At 45.3% G+C, this 18383-nt stretch overlaps 1 protein-coding gene across 5 annotated transcripts in view; it reads right to left on the minus strand.

The window, feature by feature from the left end:
• Positions 1-18383, minus strand: part of GHR (growth hormone receptor) — a 470149-nt gene that overhangs the window by 213389 nt on the left and 238377 nt on the right. The window contains exon 1 of one of the 5 annotated variants that reach the window (XM_077285665.1): positions 11669-11759. The exons of the other annotated variants lie outside the window; for them this stretch is intronic. The gene's annotated coding sequence lies outside the window, so the exon portion shown is untranslated. Of the gene's footprint in view, positions 1-11668; positions 11760-18383 lie in introns of those variants that run through there. 5 annotated transcript variants of the gene reach the window in all.

Raw genomic sequence — 18383 nt, forward strand, 5'->3', positions numbered from 1 at the left:
AGATTCAGATGAAGACCATCAGCATTTAGCTTTTGAGATTTGATTTTTAGAGATGGGTTTCTAAACCCTTTTAACAGTAATCTATTCAGCAGTAAGACCATCGCTCGCGCCCCGTTTAGTATCCAGCTGTGGCCGGTATCTCCTGCATTATCACAATTTTAAAACCATAGCATGAATTTTTTTTTCACATGCACATGTCTGTAGAGCCTGAGGTTAGCAGCAGGTCACTGTTCTATAAACGGACTAACAAAGGATATATTATTATCACATGGGTGCCATATGTGCCATATAGCAAAAACTCACAGCAAAGAGACATATGACGACTATTAAGGGGATAAATAGAGTAGACAGACAGAGGGAGGCAGTAGGGGTAAATAAGGATTTAGAGGAGGGGGCTGGGTTATGTAAGGAAAGCAGGGAGATGAGTAGGAGTAACAAATGTGCTAATAATATTAAATGTCTGCTGGCAAATGCAAGAAGTCTAGCAAACAAAATGAATTAACTGGAGACTCTTATGGTGGTCAAAACTCAAATAGAAAACCATATTTTATTGATAAAGATTAAAATAACATATATATATATAATACAATTCTCAAAATCGGAGTGCCCAGAAGGGGGAAGAACCAGTCAATCTGTAAATATGAGGCAAGTATAAAAGTGCTAAGGCCTGCTAGAGAATAAATGAAAATAGACTCTTATAGCTAGTCAGCTTGCGCAATGTATGGGATCTGTGAAAAATGTCAAAGGCATAAGGAGGTCCATATGATCAGTCCAATAATGATTAATGTAATGCTAGTATATCAAGCAAGATGACAGAAAATACCCCAGGCAAGCGCAGACAAAGATATGTATGCGTTTACATGTATATAATAGAGAGCCTAAGTAGAAGAAAATATTCCAGGTACAATATCTAAAGCTGGTGAAGAAGCAGGTGCACTTGGACAGGATAGACTGCGCTTCCCCCTCACCCCAACGCACGTTTCCCCGTAGCTTCTTCCGTTTCAATAAGTGAAAAATATGGTTTCATGGGACTTTATTTACCGTATTTGCAGTCTCGGGGGTCAAGGAACTAACCTCATTATTCACTATGAAAAACTGCAAAAATCTGTCACGCTCAAGACAGACTACTAACTCACTATGATGTTGGATTACAGCTACCTATTGAATTCTATGAGAGAGGATGAGAGGAAGGGAATCAGCGTGAACAAGAGAGAGGGAGAGCAGACACTCATAGAACTCTGATAACTTTTTCTAGTAAGTGTCTTTCTTCTCACCTAGTGCTGGATTAACAGCTACACTGCCCAGTCCTGATTTAGGTTTTCCATGCTTCTGCTTCTAATACATAGACAAAGGCAAGCAAAAACCCCTCAGGTCTGTACGTGTTGTGTATGGGAGAAATCACAGCAGTTAATCTACCCACTAGCTTGGAGACAAATACAACTTAGATATACAACCAGCACAGAGAAAACTGATGAAAATGCAGGGTACAAGTCATATCTTAGCTAGAAATAGTGTTAGTCTTCGTGTTCACACAGAATACATCTTATTCTGGACAGTCACCTGAAATGACATGCACACTTAAAGGGGTTTATCCAGGACTACTTTTTTTATACAATATTACAATGTGCTTAAGAACTAACAGATAATTGCTACCTAGCAGCCTTTTGTGCCCGGTGCCGATCTCCGTTGGCATTTAGCGGTCACAGACTGCTCCTGCTGGAGATTCAGTGGCTTCCATTGAAATCACGTTGACAGAGGCTACTTTTACACTCCACTCTCATGATGGTAAGTGCCTGCTGACGTCATGCTGATAGACAGCTGTCTCCCCGCTGCCTAACTGCAGACCGCCGGCAGTCAATCAGCATGACGCCAGCAGTAACACCCTATTGACAAAGCAACCCTTTTTTTTAATTACTATGTGCCTAAAAACAAAGCCCTCGACAACATCCTTAAGTTTTAATATCTTGATAAAAGGTGTCAAAATCAGAATGTCCTTTGATATGCATGTACACTGTAATTATACACATGCACAGACAGATAAAAAGTGATTAAACAGCGATTAGACAGGTTCAAGCTATGAAAGCTGTTATAATATTTCCCTAAGTTTAGTAAGAGCAAATAGGGAATTAATCAGATAGTATAAGTGAAGGCTTAACACTAGCATTTCAATATTTCCTCCCACAAAGCTCCTTAAAGTGAACAGCTGTAAAGCCGGCATCAACATTCACTGCACGGGGTGTAAAGAGCGGGACGGTGTTATTACATTTTCACTTCCATTTCTCCTGGTCAGAGTAGTGTACACTGTAAATTGCTGACTCAGAATTTCATGGGATAGAAAAGATTTCAATGTTTTCATTATCAAGTTATTACTTGAAAAACTTAGGATCCTAACTGCTGGACTTAATCCCTGGTACTCAGTATAAGTAACTGCAGTAGTGATGCGCGAATGTGCTTGGATAAGGTGTTATCCGAGCACGCTACGGTGCTGAGTGTCTTTGGTGTGCTCGAATAATATGTTCAGGTCCGCGCTCCTGAATGTCTTGCAGCTATTAGACAGCCACAATACATGCATGGATTGTCTAACAAACAGGCAATCTGTCACAGGTTTACCACCACACAGAGGGGCCAGAAGATCACAGCATCTGATTTCTTCTACTCCTGAACCGATTAGAAGCACTTCACCTTCATATTAAACGGTGCAGGTTTCTTTTCGCAGTGCAGAGGTTAATCTGCTCAGTTGAGAGTTACTGGAAGCTTTCCTGCATTAAGGCTCAGCTGTTCACTATTAGCCACTTCCATCTCCTATATATTCTGGGCCCTGGCAAGAACTCATTGCCAGAGCTAGTTTCATGCTGTATGGTTAGGGGTTCATGGCTTGTTGTAGTTGTTTGAGGGATTTATCTGAAACAGTTGCGAGGTTTTGGATGTGTGCTAATCCCCTTCTTCCCCTACTTTGGTTTTTCCATGTCCTCCATTCCCCTGTGATTACCTCTGTTGTTTGTGTGTCTATATTTGTATTATTGGTATTTTACTTTATCCCTGTTCGTATTACATTGCTAGTCTGATTGGTGTATCACGGTACACTACTATTTCCCTCTTTCCTGGGTGGGGGAAGAGTACAGACTGAGGGCGGATTCCAGAGCTTAGGCAAGGTATGTGGCCCTGGCATCTTCACCATCAGAAGTAGTCCGGGGAACAGGGCGAGCTAGGGCACTCCTAGCGTTAGGGACAGGGAAGGAGCCCCTGGTCCCAGGATACCCAACAACAGAGTCATGACACAATCCATGCATGTGTTGCGGCTGTTGAACAGCCACGAGACATGCAGGTGCAGGGACTTGAACTGTTGTGAATTTGGATTCTGGGCTCCCCCGGTGGCTACTGGTGGAATTGAACTTGTGACATCATCTTCCCTGTTCACCTGTTCTGATTAGATCTGGGTGTCGCTATATAACCTGGCTTCTCTGTTAGATGCTTGCCGGTCAACAATGTTATCAGAAGCCTCTCTGTGCTTGTTCCTGCTCCCAGACATCTACTAGATAAGTTGGACATTCGTCCATGTTTTGTTTTTGTATTTTGGTTCCAGTTCACAGCTGCAGTTTCGTTACTGTGTCTGGAAAGCTCTTGTTGATCAGGAATTGCCACTCTGGTATTATGAGTTAATGCCAGAGTCCTTAAGTAATTTCTGGATGTGTTTTGTTAGGGTTTTCTACTGACCATGAAAGTATGCTTTCTGTCTTCTGCTATCTAGAAAGCGGACCTCAAATTTGCTAAAACTATTTTCCTGCTGCGTTTGTTGTTTCATCTCATATCACCGCCAATATATGTGGGGGGCTTCTGTCTCCTTTTGGGCATTTCTCTAGAGGTGAGTCAGGTCTTATATTTCCCTCTGCTAGCATTATTTAGTTCTCCGGCCGGCGCTGGGCATATAGGGATAAAAAGTAGGACATGCTACCTGGCTACTTCTAGATGATGCGGTAGGTTTAGTTCATGGTCAGTACAGTTACATCTTCCAAGAGCTTGTTCCTATAGAGGCTTATGCTAGTTCTCTGGCCATGGAGATCATGACAGTTTGACCGGCCTAAAAAGGGTTAAAATCCTTGGCTGAGAAAGGAGAGAAATAAGAAGTCTGCTGAGAGTTTTTTTTTTTTTTTTTTTTCCTCTGTGCTCTTAATTGGATCACTTGCCAGTCTGTCTATGCTGCAGTCTTTCTTTTTTTTCTCTCTCCTTATAATCTTTGAATGGCTTTGTGTTCACCTGTTAATAATGGATCTTCAGAGTGTAACTGCAGGTTTGAATAATCTCACCACGAAAGTACAAAATTTGCAAGATTTTATTATTCATGCTCCGGTATCTGAGCCGAGAATTCCTTTGCCGGAATTCTTCTCAGGGAATAGATCTAGCTTTCAGAATTTTAGAAATAATTGTAAGCTATTTTTGTCCCTGAAATCTCGTTCTGCTGGAGACTCTGCACAGCAGGTTGGGATTGTGATTTCCTTGCTCCGCGGCGACCCTCAAGACTGGGCTTTTGCATTGGCACCAGGGGATCCTGCGTTGCGCAATGTGGATGCGTTTTTTTTGGCCTTGGGCTTGCTGTATGAGGAACCTCATTTGGAACTTCAGGCAGAAAAAACTTTGATGTCCCTATCGCAGGGGCAAGATGAAGCTGAAATTTACTGCCAAAGATTCCGTAAATGGTCTGTGCTTACTCAGTGGAATGAGTGTGCCTTGGCGGCTACTTTCAGAGAGGGTCTCTCTGATGCCATTAAGGATGTTATGGTGGGGTTCCCTGTGCCTGCGGGTCTGAATGAGTCCATGACAATGGCCATTCAGATCGATAGGCGTCTGCGGGAGCGCAAACCTGTGCACCATCTGGCGGTGTCCACTGAGAAGACGCCAGAAAGCATGCAGTGTGATAGAATTCTGTCCAGAAGCGAGCGGCAGAATTTTAGACGGAAAAATGGGTTGTGTTTCTATTGTGGGGATTCTACTCATGTTATATCAGCGTGCTCTAAGCGTACTAAAAAGCTTGATAAATCCGTTTCCATTGGCACTTTACAGTCTAAATTTATTTTGTCTGTTACCCTGATTTGCTCTTTGTCATCTATTACTACTGACGCCTATATCGACTCTGGCGCCGCTTTGAGTCTTATGGATTGGTCCTTTGCCAATCGTTGTGGGTATGATTTAGAGCCTTTGGAAACTTTTATTCCTCTGAAGGGGATTGACTCCACCCCATTGGCTAATAATAAACCACAATACTGGACACAAGTGACTATGTGTATTAATCCGGATCACCAGGAGACTATTCGTTTTCTAGTGCTGTATAATCTACATGAGGATTTGGTGCTGGGATTGCCATGGCTGCAGTCTCACAACCCAGTCCTTGACTGGAGAGCTATGTCTGTGTTGAGCTGGGGATGTAAGGGGACTCATGGGGACGTACCTTTGGTGTCCATTTCATCATCTATTCCCTCTGAAATCCCTGAGTTCCTGTCTGATTATCGTGACGTCTTTGAAGAACCCAAGCTGGGTTCACTACCTCCGCACCGTGAGTGCGATTGTGCTATAGATTTAATTCCGGGTAGTAAATACCCAAAGGGTCGTTTATTTAATCTGTCTGTGCCTGAACATACTGCTATGCGAGAATATATAAAGGAGTCCTTGGAAAAGGGACATATTCGTCCATCGTCATCTCCCTTAGGAGCCGGTTTTTTCTTTGTGTCAAAAAAAGACGGCTCTTTGAGACCATGTATTGATTATCGGCTTTTGAATAAAATCACGGTTAAATATCAATACCCATTGCCGTTGCTGACTGATTTGTTTGCTCGCATAAAGGGGGCCAAGTGGTTCTCTAAGATTGATCTCCGTGGGGCGTATAATTTGGTGCGGATCAGGCAGGGGGATGAGTGGAAAACCGCATTTAATACGCCCGAGGGCCACTTTGAGTATTTGGTGATGCCTTTTGGTCTTTCTAATGCCCCTTCAGTCTTCCAGTCCTTTATGCATGATATTTTCCGCGATTTTTTGGATAAATTTATGATAGTGTATCTGGATGATATTCTGATTTTTTCGGATGACTGGGACTCTCATGTCCGGCAAGTTAAGAGGGTTTTTCAGGTTTTGCGGTCTAATTCTCTGTGTGTCAAGGGTTCTAAGTGCGTTTTTGGGGTTCAGAGAATTTCCTTTTTGGGATATATTTTTTCTCCCTCTTCCATTGAGATGGATCCTGTCAAGGTTCAAGCTATTTGTGATTGGACGCAGCCCTCTTCTCTTAAAAGTCTTCAGAAATTTTTGGGCTTTGCCAACTTTTATCGTCGATTTATTTCTGGTTTTTCGGATGTCGTTAAGCCATTGACCGATTTGACTAGACAGGGTGCTGATGTTGCTAATTGGTCCCCTGATGCTGTGGAGGCCTTTCAGGAGCTTAAGCGCCGTTTTTCTTCTGCCCCTGTGTTGCGTCAGCCTGATGTGACTCTTCTTTTTCAGGTTGAGGTCGACGCTTCTGAGATCGGAGCTGGGGCAGTGTTGTCGCAGAAAAGTTCTGACTGCGCCGTGATGAGGCCTTGTGCCTTCTTTTCCCGTAAATTTTCGCCCGCTGAGCGGAATTATGATGTTGGGAATCGGGAGCTTTTGGCCATGAAGTGGGCGTTTGAGGAGTGGCGCCATTGGCTCGAGGGGGCCAGACATCAGGTGGTGGTATTGACTGACCACAAAAATTTGATTTATCTTGAGACCGCCAGGCGCCTGAATCCTAGACAGGCGCGCTGGTCATTATTTTTTTCTCGGTTTAATTTTGTGGTATCGTACCTACCAGGTTCTAAGAATGTTAAGGCGGATGCCCTTTCTAGGAGTTTTGAGCCTGATTCACCTGGCAACTCTGACCCCACAGGTATTCTTAAGGAGGGAGTTATCTTGTCAGCTGTTTCTCCAGACCTGCGGCGGGCCTTGCAGGAGTTTCAGGCGGATAGACCGGATCGTTGTCCGCCTGATAGGCTGTTTGTTCCTGATGATTGGACCAGTAAAGTCATCTCTGAGGTGCATTCTTCTGCGTTGGCAGGTCATCCTGGAATTTTTGGTACCAGGGATTTGGTGGCAAGATTCTTCTGGTGGCCTTCCCTGTCACGAGATGTGCGAGGCTTTGTGCAGTCTTGTGACGTTTGTGCTCGGGCCAAGCCTTGTTGTTCTCGGGCTAGTGGATTATTGTTGCCCTTGCCTATTCCTAAGAGGCCTTGGACACACATCTCGATGGATTTTATTTCAGATCTGCCTGTTTCTCAGAAGATGTCTGTCATCTGGGTGGTGTGTGACCGTTTTTCTAAGATGGTTCATTTGGTTCCCCTGCCCAAATTGCCTTCTTCTTCCGAGTTGGTGCCCCTGTTTTTTCAAAATGTTGTTCGTTTGCATGGTATTCCTGAGAATATCGTTTCTGACAGAGGAACCCAATTTGTGTCTAGATTTTGGCGGGCATTTTGTGCTAGGATGGGCATAGATTTGTCTTTTTCGTCTGCTTTTCACCCTCAGACTAATGGCCAGACCGAGCGGACTAATCAGACCCTGGAGACATATCTGAGGTGTTTTGTGTCTGCTGACCAGGATGATTGGGTTGCTTTTTTGCCATTGGCGGAGTTCGCCCTCAATAATCGGGCCAGCTCTGCCACCTTGGTTTCCCCGTTTTTCTGTAATTCGGGGTTCCATCCTCGATTTTCCTCCGGTCAGATGGAATCCTCGGATTGTCCTGGAGTGGATGCGGTGGTGGAGAGATTGCATCATATCTGGGGGCAGGTGATGGACAATTTAAAGTTGTCCCAGGAGAAGACTCAGCTTTTTGCCAACCGTCACCGTCGTGTTGGTCCTCGGCTTTGTGTTGGAGATTTGGTGTGGTTGTCTTCTCGTTTTGTCCCTATGAGGGTCTCATCTCCTAAGTTTAAGCCTCGGTTCATCGGTCCGTATAAAATATTGGAGATTCTTAACCCTGTTTCCTTCCGTTTGGACCTCCCTGCATCCTTTTCTATTCATAACGTTTTTCATCGGTCGTTATTGCGCAGGTATGAGGCACCGGTTGTGCCTTCCGTTGAGCCTCCTGCTCCGGTGTTGGTTGAGGGTGAGTTGGAGTACGTTGTGGAAAAAATCCTAGACTCCCGTGTTTCCAGACGGAGACTCCAGTATCTGGTCAAGTGGAAGGGATACGGCCAGGAGGATAATTCTTGGGTCACTGCATCTGATGTTCATGCCTCTGATCTGGTTCGTGCCTTTCATAGGGCCCATCCTGATCGCCCTGGTGGTTCTGGTGAGGGTTCGGTGCCCCCTCCTTGAGGGGGGGGTACTGTTGTGAATTTGGATTCTGGGCTCCCCCGGTGGCTACTGGTGGAATTGAACTTGTGACATCATCTTCCCTGTTCACCTGTTCTGATTAGATCTGGGTGTCGCTATATAACCTGGCTTCTCTGTTAGATGCTTGCCGGTCAACAATGTTATCAGAAGCCTCTCTGTGCTTGTTCCTGCTCCCAGACATCTACTAGATAAGTTGGACATTCGTCCATGTTTTGTTTTTGTATTTTGGTTCCAGTTCACAGCTGCAGTTTCGTTACTGTGTCTGGAAAGCTCTTGTTGATCAGGAATTGCCACTCTGGTATTATGAGTTAATGCCAGAGTCCTAAAGTAATTTCTGGATGTGTTTTGTTAGGGTTTTCTACTGACCATGAAAGTATGCTTTCTGTCTTCTGCTATCTAGAAAGCGGACCTCAAATTTGCTAAAACTATTTTCCTGCTGCGTTTGTTGTTTCATCTCATATCACCGCCAATATATGTGGGGGGCTTCTGTCTCCTTTTGGGCATTTCTCTAGAGGTGAGTCAGGTCTTATATTTCCCTCTGCTAGCATTATTTAGTTCTCCGGCCGGCGCTGGGCATATAGGGATAAAAAGTAGGACATGCTACCTGGCTACTTCTAGATGATGCGGTAGGTTTAGTTCATGGTCAGTACAGTTACATCTTCCAAGAGCTTGTTCCTATAGAGGCTTATGCTAGTTCTCTGGCCATGGAGATCATGACATTGAACATATTATTCGAGCACGCCGAAGACACTCGGTTAGCACCCGAGAATGCTCCGATAACACCTTATCCAAGCACGTTCACTCATCACTATGTAAGGTTCTAGCAGGAACATGGGATGCAGTGATGAGCAGGAGGCAGAGCAAGAGTTAACGGGTTTTTTATATATATTTATCACAACAGTCGACACTCCACGCAGGGAGTAGGGGGTGAAGGTAAATAGGCACACAATGTGTAAACGGTAATAAAGTAATAACAGAGGGTCAAATAACGAGTTAATTTATCAGTCTCTGGTTCCTGGATGATGGAGGCTGGAAAATTCCACGATGGCGCCGTAGATGACGCGAGAAGCCTCTGAGCCGGTCCTGGAGGAAAGTAAAGTACTGCGTATCCTGGTCTTCCTACACATGTTCTCGTGGTCCAGGAATGAGGTGCTGTCCGAGGGGAGGTCTGAAACACCGCTAATGGTATACAAAGTCCCGGAGTGGAGATCGAAGTCTCACTATTACAAACTGCGTGCCCGTAGGATCAGTGCTGCATAGAGTGTCGGCAGATGTCAGCGGTACCACTCGGTTAGTACTGTAGAGGTGAGAGAGTAACGGGGAGATGATCTCTGGAGATGCACAGTCTGTATGAGAGGGGGAAGGAAGGGTGCAACGCAGGCCTGTCAGTTGGAGAGGGAGTCAACCTTTTCTTGTCGCTCACGCTGGGTACCCGCCAAAAGCCCTGTTTTCCCGCACTCAGTGTCTTTTATATCAGACCCGCCCCCAACAGTCAGGTGCCTAGACCTGCTCCATTCAGAAAGTCCTTCCCCCGGCAACATTGGTGACAGCCCCGACAGTTCCGGCCCGGACACGCGAGAGATACTACTAGCCTGATCCATCTCCCTACAACTAAACAGCAGCAAAAACTGTTGCTACACATATCCTATATTTGTAGAAAAGGATTTTACTTGTGAAGCTGTAGAAATGTCTTCTACCTGCAGCTTCCCAGCTGTTGCATATCTACAACTACATGCCTGCCCTGACAGCCTGCGCTTAGGTGTGCTCTGCAACTACTAACTTGTCAATGGTGGGTAATCAAAATTTCCAGTGCTACTTATTAGATCCAGCTGCTCACAAACTCTTGGTTTACACCAGCCTGTAGCAAAGGAGGCTTCTCTATAGTCTGCTATAACATTGGTCAGGAGCCTGTAGACGGCACACAGTCACTGCCGTTTGAAGTCATTCCACACGGTGTCTCGATAAGGCGCCATATCCTCTCAGAGCAGGCATCCTATGGAACATTCACTAATATACCATTGGCAGCACCAGAGCCACATTTTAGGAGCCCATTGTTATTTAGGAGCCCATTGTTATTTAGGAGCCCATTGTTATTGCAGGGGCACGTTACTGATGCTCTTGATTGTTGACCACAATGCCGACACAGCGATTGGTGGCATTGGCTACAATAAAATATCATCACACTTTCAGCCATCGGAAAATATTATTGGTTTAGAAACACCTTGAAGACCCTTTAGTGCTTTTATGTTAAAAATGTGATACTATAAAGCCACCTAAACAAATTAAATTAACGTCGTCCGAATTCACCGATATCGACAGTCAATTGCATTTGGCGACCATACAGATGATTATCGGGGAAGTTAAGGATCCGGCATGTTCTAATTTGGACTAACAATTTTTTTATTCTGCCTTAGAAATGTCACCACAAGAGATGTTTGGCTACCTCACACAGAATAAAGGAGTGCTCAGTAGAAAGAGTGTTCTTGTGAAAGGGAAAGTCAGGCGAGAGCTGCGGACCAGACCATGGAGGGCTTCAGCCTCACCAGTAACACTGCATTCTCCTCTAGATCATTGTTTTAATTCAAAATATAGGCCCATACTATGTAAACCAGGTTGACTTTAAGTCTGGTCTATTCCGCCATGGAAGGTAACGTACCCTGCATGGTTTAGAAAGTTGAAGAATTTCAAAGAAAGTAAACAGCCCGTGTTTATAACACAATTTAGCTGTTTTGCCTCTTCTGAAGGTCAGCACAAGAACTTCCCACGTTAGAAACTAAATACATTATCACGACATATTATGAAAACCAGAAACAGGGTGCAGTTCAGGTCACAACCACTTGGAGTCCACATATAAATAAAGAATAGATATCTCCCAACAGAATATCGCAAATTGCACATTTCTTTTTTAAAGCTTTGCATCTTGCACTAGTCACCTAGAGATATGTAGAGCCGAGAGCAAAGGTAAGGAAGGACACATGTGCAATCTGATGTCATGTACGGTGTACGACTCTCCTACATAATGCACTTTGTATTGTACAGTCACAGAAAATGGTTTGAAGCCGTACGGCCGATGATTTCTCAGCTTCTTATCTGAATAATGCACACACAGGAATTTAAGATATGTACATATTTCATTAGCCATTTCTGCAAAGCTAGAAGTATTAATTCGCAATGGATTGGAATTCATCCATCCTGAGTGTGTGCGCCCTCAAGTAAAATGCAAAATTACCCATAAAATATGATGATAATCTACTGAACAGATGTGTATCAGACGGGCCTTAAAGTAAATAAATGATCATTAAAGGGGACCTGTGATGTAAAAAAAAGGATTACTTACCGGTAATGCTCTTTTATACAGTCCACGACAGCACCCACTGAGAGAGGGGATCTGCCCCTAGGAACAGGAAACCTACGGAGAGATAAAAGGGGCGGTCCCCCTCGGTCCCACAATCAGTTTTTTTTCTCTTCGCCACGACAGCACCCAGTGAGAGATTTCCAGAGACAAATCACCTGGGGGGACCCGCCGTGTCAAGAATTGATCTACCAAAAAATAAATCGGTAGAGGGAGATAAGTCCAGTCTGTAGTGACTGTAAAAGGTGGAAGGTGAAGACCAAGTTGCTGCCTTACATATGAGTTCGATGGGGACATCAGCTCTTTCAGCCCAGGATGATGCTACAGCTCGAGCGGAATGCGCTTTCACGCCTTGAGGCGAATTCTCCTCTTTTGTTGAGTATGCCAGACTAATTGCGTCTCTAATCCACCGAGATAATGTACTTTTCGTGGTTCCAGATCCCTTCTTGTAGCCCTGGAATAAACAAAGAGAGCCCTGCTCTTCTTCCAGGGTCTAGTTCTATCTAGATATGTTATTATGGCCCTTCTTACATCCAGTGTGTGAAATCATTCTCCTTCCTGACTTGTGGGGTTATCATAAAACGAGTGAAGGATCATTTCTTGCGACCTATGGAATCTAGTGGATACTTTAGGCAGGTAAGAAGGGTCTGTCTTCAGGACTATTCTATCTTGAAATATTGATAGAAAGGGGGGGGATTTATTGACAATGCCTAAATGTCACTTACCCTTCTTACTGACACTAAGGCCACTAATAGGGCTGTTTTGAAGGAAACGTATTTCATCGGGGCTGAGTGTAGTGGTTCAAATGGGGCTTCTGTCAAAGCGTCTAACACTAAGTTGAGATCCCAAGGTGGTATTTGGGGAATATGCACTAGTTCCGCCCTTTGACATGCTGAAACGAAGCGATCTACCCATTTGTTTCCTGCAACGTTGTAACCATATAAGGCTCCTAGGGCAGAGATTTGTACTTTTAACGTGTTGACCGAAAGACCTAACTCATGCACCTTCTGCAGGGACTCTAAAATAGCATGAATGGGTACTTCTGTGGAAAGGCCTGCTGAATGGAATTCAAGAAATTTTCTCCATACCCTTACACAAATTTTTGTGGTAGTTTCTTTCCTGCTTTGTAAAAGGGTATCAATTAGTTTCTCTGAAAAACCTCTTAGTCTTAGTAATTTCCTTTCAAATTCCAGGCTGTCAGTTGCAAGCCCTTCACGTGAGGGTGGTAGAGGAGCCCTTGAGACAGCAGATCTTGATCCCCCTGGAAGAATCCACGGGTCTGAGATTGACATGGCTCTGAGCCAGGAAAACCAAGGTCTCTTGGGCCAAAACGGGGCTATTAGAATCACGTTCGCCCTTTCCTCCCTTATCTTCATGATGACTACCGACAAGATTATCACCAGAGGAAATGCATATGCCTGATGAAAGGTCCATGGGGCTTGAAGGGAGCCGATGACATCTGGATTGTCCTTCATACATAATGAAGTGAACCTTTCAACTGGTCTGTTTTCCTTGTTGCAAAAAGGTCTATTTCTGGTATGCCCCACATTTCCGTTATCATTTTGAAAATGCCATGGTTGAGTACCCATTCTCCTTGGTGCATGGTCTGGCGGCTGAGGAAATCTGCTCTGGAGTTGTTTACTCCCCTGACGTGCAGAGCTGATAAGGATAGGAGATGTTTTTCTGACATTGTAAGGATCTTGTCCGCAATAGACATGAGAGTTCCTGATCTCGTTCCTCCTTGACGATTTATATACGCCACGGATGTCATGTTGTCTGATAGCACCCTTGTGTGGGTCCATTGCAACTGTGGAAGAAATTTACGCATAGTATGGTATATGGCTTTTAATTCCCTTACGTTTGCTGAGTCACTTGCTTCACTAATAGACCATCGCCCCTGAACTATCTGTTCTCCTAGGTGAGCTCCCCACCCCCAAGGACTGGCGTCTGCGAAAAATATTTTTGAGGGTTCAATTACCCATGGAACCCCCCTAACAAATGATCTGGTTCTAACCACCAGGTCAGAGATTCAACTACTTCTGCTGATAGGGACATAAGACCCTCTAAATGACCCTGTAGCCTCCCTTCTTCTTGTAGAATGTTTTTTTGTAGTTGTCTAGTATGGAACTGAGCCCATGGGACTGCTGGGATACATGATGTTAAAGAACCAAGAAGAGACATACCCTGTCTAAGGGATATCGTGGGGTTGTTGACTACCGACACCATTTTATTAATTATTGTTAGTTGTTTTGCTTCTGGGAGAAAGCACCTCTGACTTACGGAGTCTAGAAGAAGGCCCAGGAATGTTTGGCAGGTTATCGGCCACAGTCTTGACTTTTCCCAATTGATTAACCATCCTAAATCCTGTAAAGATGAGATTACATTAAGTAGACGTTGCTGACACTGTGAAGCTGAATTTCCTACCACCAGTAGTACTAAGTATGGGATTATAAGAGTGTCTTTCAATCTTAAATATGACATCACCTCTGACATCAATTTGGTGAAGACTCTGGGAGCCACGGACAGTCCGAAGGGCATTGCTGTGTATTGGAAGTGACAGACTTGACCTTCCAACATGACCGCTACGCAGAGATATTGTTGATGCTCAATACATATTGGTAGATGGTAGTATGCATCTTTGAGGTCGAAGACTGACATAAAACACCTGGGAAACAAAAGTTTTATGGTTGATCGGATGGACTCCATTTTGAAGGTTTGGTTTTCTAAAAAGACATTCAGTTTTCTCAGATTAATTATAGTCCTATATGAACCATCTGGTTTAGATACCAGAAAAAGAGGGGAATAGAACCCCTTCCCCATTTGGTATGCCGGAACTTCTACTAATACCCGTTTGGATAATAGACTTCTTATTTCCAGCTCCAAAGCCCCCTGCTGAGATTGGGAGGTTAGAGAAGTCAATAGGAAGGGGTCTGGAGGGATCCGGGCAAATTTTAAATTTTAAGCCGGATGTTATAAGGCTAATGGCCCATGAGTTAGATGTTATCCCTCTCCATTGTTGGCAGAAAAAAGATAGTCTGCCACCCACCGGTAGATCAGATTTAATGGGTCTTATCTTCAAATCTGAAGGTAATACTGGGAATACTCATCTCTTTCTTTCAGAAAGTCCAGCGAACATGATATCTTGAGGAGTCTTGGGATCTTTAGTGTCCGTAAGACCCATTGTCTTCCGAACTGACCTTACAAGGTTGTCGATACTCTCGATTGGAAAACATGAATATTGTTCTCCCTCTGAAGAAGGGGCTTCTCGGGAGGAATATGAACTTCTATCATCGATATCTAGGGAATGTTCCAACCTCGGGGAGTCATACTCCTGATTGGACCTTATTTCTGTGACAATACTTGTACCTCTCAAGGCCTGCAATTCTTCCCTAATCATTAATCTGATGTCCTCGGTCCTTATAGAGGACTCTTCCCATATGGTATGTTCCATGCATATTTGGCACATTCTTTTGGGGTAGTTGTCCGGAAGGGGTTGGGACCACAGGGCGCATTGTTTAAGTTTAGATTTTTCTGTTCTTTTTGCCTCGGTATACAGAAAGAATGGGACTACCAGCTTAATAGGTGGAATGATAACACTCACCCAGTGAAGCTTTTTTCAACATGGTACCGGTTGCGGAGGTGAAGGCACAGGCTGCGATGCGGACCAATCAGATCTTTTGTCTTTTCCACCTTTGGCCGAAGATCAGCTCTGTTTAGAGCATCCACTGCCGCTTCTGCGGTTGCTATGTGCCGACGCTGCTGTAGTCTCTAAAGGGAGTACAGCGGTCTGCTTTGGGGATGCCATAATGCACACTGGTGGCACTCTAGCCGGTGTTTTTATGCTATTTACCCCCCAAACGCCGGAATCACCATTTTTTTTCTCCCCCGGAAGTGGTTACCACTTACGGGTTGCGCACGTGCTGTGCGCACCTGCGCGGCTCTGCGTGACTCTGCGCATCCTCCCTCGGTACCTCCCGGAAGTTTAACTGATGACTTCCTGGTGAGAGCACTTCTTGGGACTCTGCACACACGCAGGTAAATCACCTCGGCGGTGCGCCTTAATGCTGTTACCTGCAAACTTTATGTGCAGCCGCGGGCAAGCGACGACCCATCCTGCCGTGCTCTCTCCGTGAGCCAGGGCAGCTCCCGGATCCTGGCCTCACGGTGTCCTGTCAACTAAGGGGGGAAACCACTTCAAGAAACCCCCGACTCTGCTTCTGGTGCTAGAGCCTCTGCTGTTCTTACAGCAACCGCACAAGCGGCATCACAGCCCAGGTATCCTTTTCTCTCCACAGGTTCCCTGGGAACAGGAAACCAACTGCGGGAGCGAGGGGGACCACCCCTTTTATCTCTCTGTAGGTTTTCTGTTCCTAGGGGCAGATCCCCTCTCTCAGTGGGTGCTGGTGTGACGCCCCAGGGTCCTGGTTGTCACAGTGGCATTGCTTTCCTCATGGGGAGAGTGATGTCACGCTTGGAAGTGATGAAGGATTCCTCTTGACAGGTAATCAGCACATGCAACACCATTCTGACTCCAGACCAGAAGAGGGAGCTCTACACCCGACTTCAGGGGAGAGCTGCTCTCTCTGGTCGGGAGGAGGAGTCATTTGCTAGGCAGTTGGGAAGAGATGACAGTTGGTGCCAGACAGCAGACGGGAGCAGCCTGAGGCAGGACGAGTGAGGGGCCATGTAGCCTGAAATGCTGCAGCTCCTATATAGCGAGATACAGAAGGAAGAACAGCCTGTAGCAAACGTGCCGGAGAGGGATGCACAGGAGAGTGACAACAAGGGAGAATAGCAGCAACTGGGCTACCTCCCTGACAAAGCGCAGATACCGGTAAGCGGAAGACTGAGGTTGTGTCATACTCTAGGAGGCACAGCAGAAACCGGTAGGACAGCTAGACTACATGTAACTTGTCTACCCTAACACCCAGGAGACACAGTGACACAGAGCCCCGGTCATGATAGAGACCCTGTAAAAAGGCTCGAGTCACCTGTCATACGGGTTTGAGTCCTACCTAAAGGGGGACAGAGAGAACTGGGAGGACCTTGCCAGAAGCCTTAGGCAGTAAGGGACTACAATACCACCATGCTAAGAGGAAGGCTTTCATCTCCACCTGGTTAAAGGGGACTCTGAACTCGCTTCCAAGCTGGCCTAACCCTGCCTGTACCTGTGACCCGGTGCCTGCTACCATCAGTAAACCAGGTAAAGAAACTGCAAACCTGTGTCCTCCATTCTTTATTTGCCGGCACTCACCATCTTCCATCTATTCACCAGGAGCCCTGGGGACTTACTTCACCTGTGGGAAGTTATACCATCTGGCCGCCATAACATCACCCCAGAGGACCCCTTTTAGCAGCGTTGGTCACCTCTGACCGAATACCACAGGTGGCGTCACGAACATTTATTATTTTACAAATCCCTTTAAAGACTATCCCTTTAACATGGGCGCCCAAGGCCAGGGACCGGGTCGCTGCCGCCATGACACATCCCTTTAAGTAACGGACCCGGTACCGAGTATCCCACGGCCCTGATTTGTGATTCATTTTTGTTTCAAAGAGAAAAAACACTATTAATCTGCAGATATAGGGTTAAGGTGCAGGTTCATAGCGTTCTGAAGCCGTGAGGCTTCTCCACTGAAAGCCCGACTACTGAGAGTACATTAACTTTATTCCACCCAGCAGCCTCTGGCTTTCAGTCATAGAGATACGGCCATTATGGCTTCAGTACCACTCAGTGCACAGTGAGCGGCGGCTGTAATCGCACCACGACACTGACTCACAGCCTGCTCTGTATTGATGCATTGTAGAGCTGGTTGACAGCACCGGGGTGCAGTTACAGCCGCCTCTCACTATGTACAGAGCAGTGCTGGAGCCGTATGACTGAAAGCCAGAGGCTGCCAGGAGGAATAAACTTTATATCCTCCCAGTAGTTGCACTTTCAGTGCTTTGGCTACCTGGCTTCAGAACACTATCGACCTGCACATTAACCCCATATTTGCAAGTTAATAGCATTTTGAGAACATGACAGGTTCCTTTTAAAGGAAAAAGGAGGCACAAAGACATGAAGTGTAAAACCATAATAGCTGATGGAAGTTACTCCACTACAAGCAAAACTTGAAATTTATTAAAGCAGTTTTCCACTTTAAGAAAAGTGAACCCCAAACACTTTAATATATGTAACATAACAAGTAGAGTAAGTACTCACTCATCCCGGGTCTAGCCCCAGCTGCTCCGGTCTCTGTGTTTTGGATGCAATGGTGACATGACGTTGACAGCTCAAATCACCACTGCATCCAATTATTGAGCTTGCTTATGAACATTTGGGAGGTCACATCTGTCCATGACTTGTGTCTGTAGCTTTGCTTCAGTGAGGGGAATGCAGCTGGGCTGTAATACCACACAGAACCTGTGGGCAGGTGTGGCGCTGTGTAACAGACATATTCTCCCCAAGAAGCAATGGGGCAGAGTTACTTAGTCTGTCATTTCATATATCAGTCTAAAACCAGTGGTGGAGAAAGATACAAAAAGGTTTGCAAACAATTTCCCATGTCTGTGCTTTTGAGTTTGCAATGAGCAAGCATGAATTTGCACATTTTTGGAGTAGATTATAGGCAATCTGTGGGTAAACTCCGTCTCCATGTACATGTAAACACAAGCAGGAGCAGCAGTGCTGGTATTTACAAGGTTTTTTTTATCACAA

Source organism: Ranitomeya variabilis, chromosome 1, assembly GCF_051348905.1.
Source record: "Ranitomeya variabilis isolate aRanVar5 chromosome 1, aRanVar5.hap1, whole genome shotgun sequence".
Lineage (NCBI taxonomy): Eukaryota > Metazoa > Chordata > Amphibia > Anura > Dendrobatidae > Ranitomeya > Ranitomeya variabilis.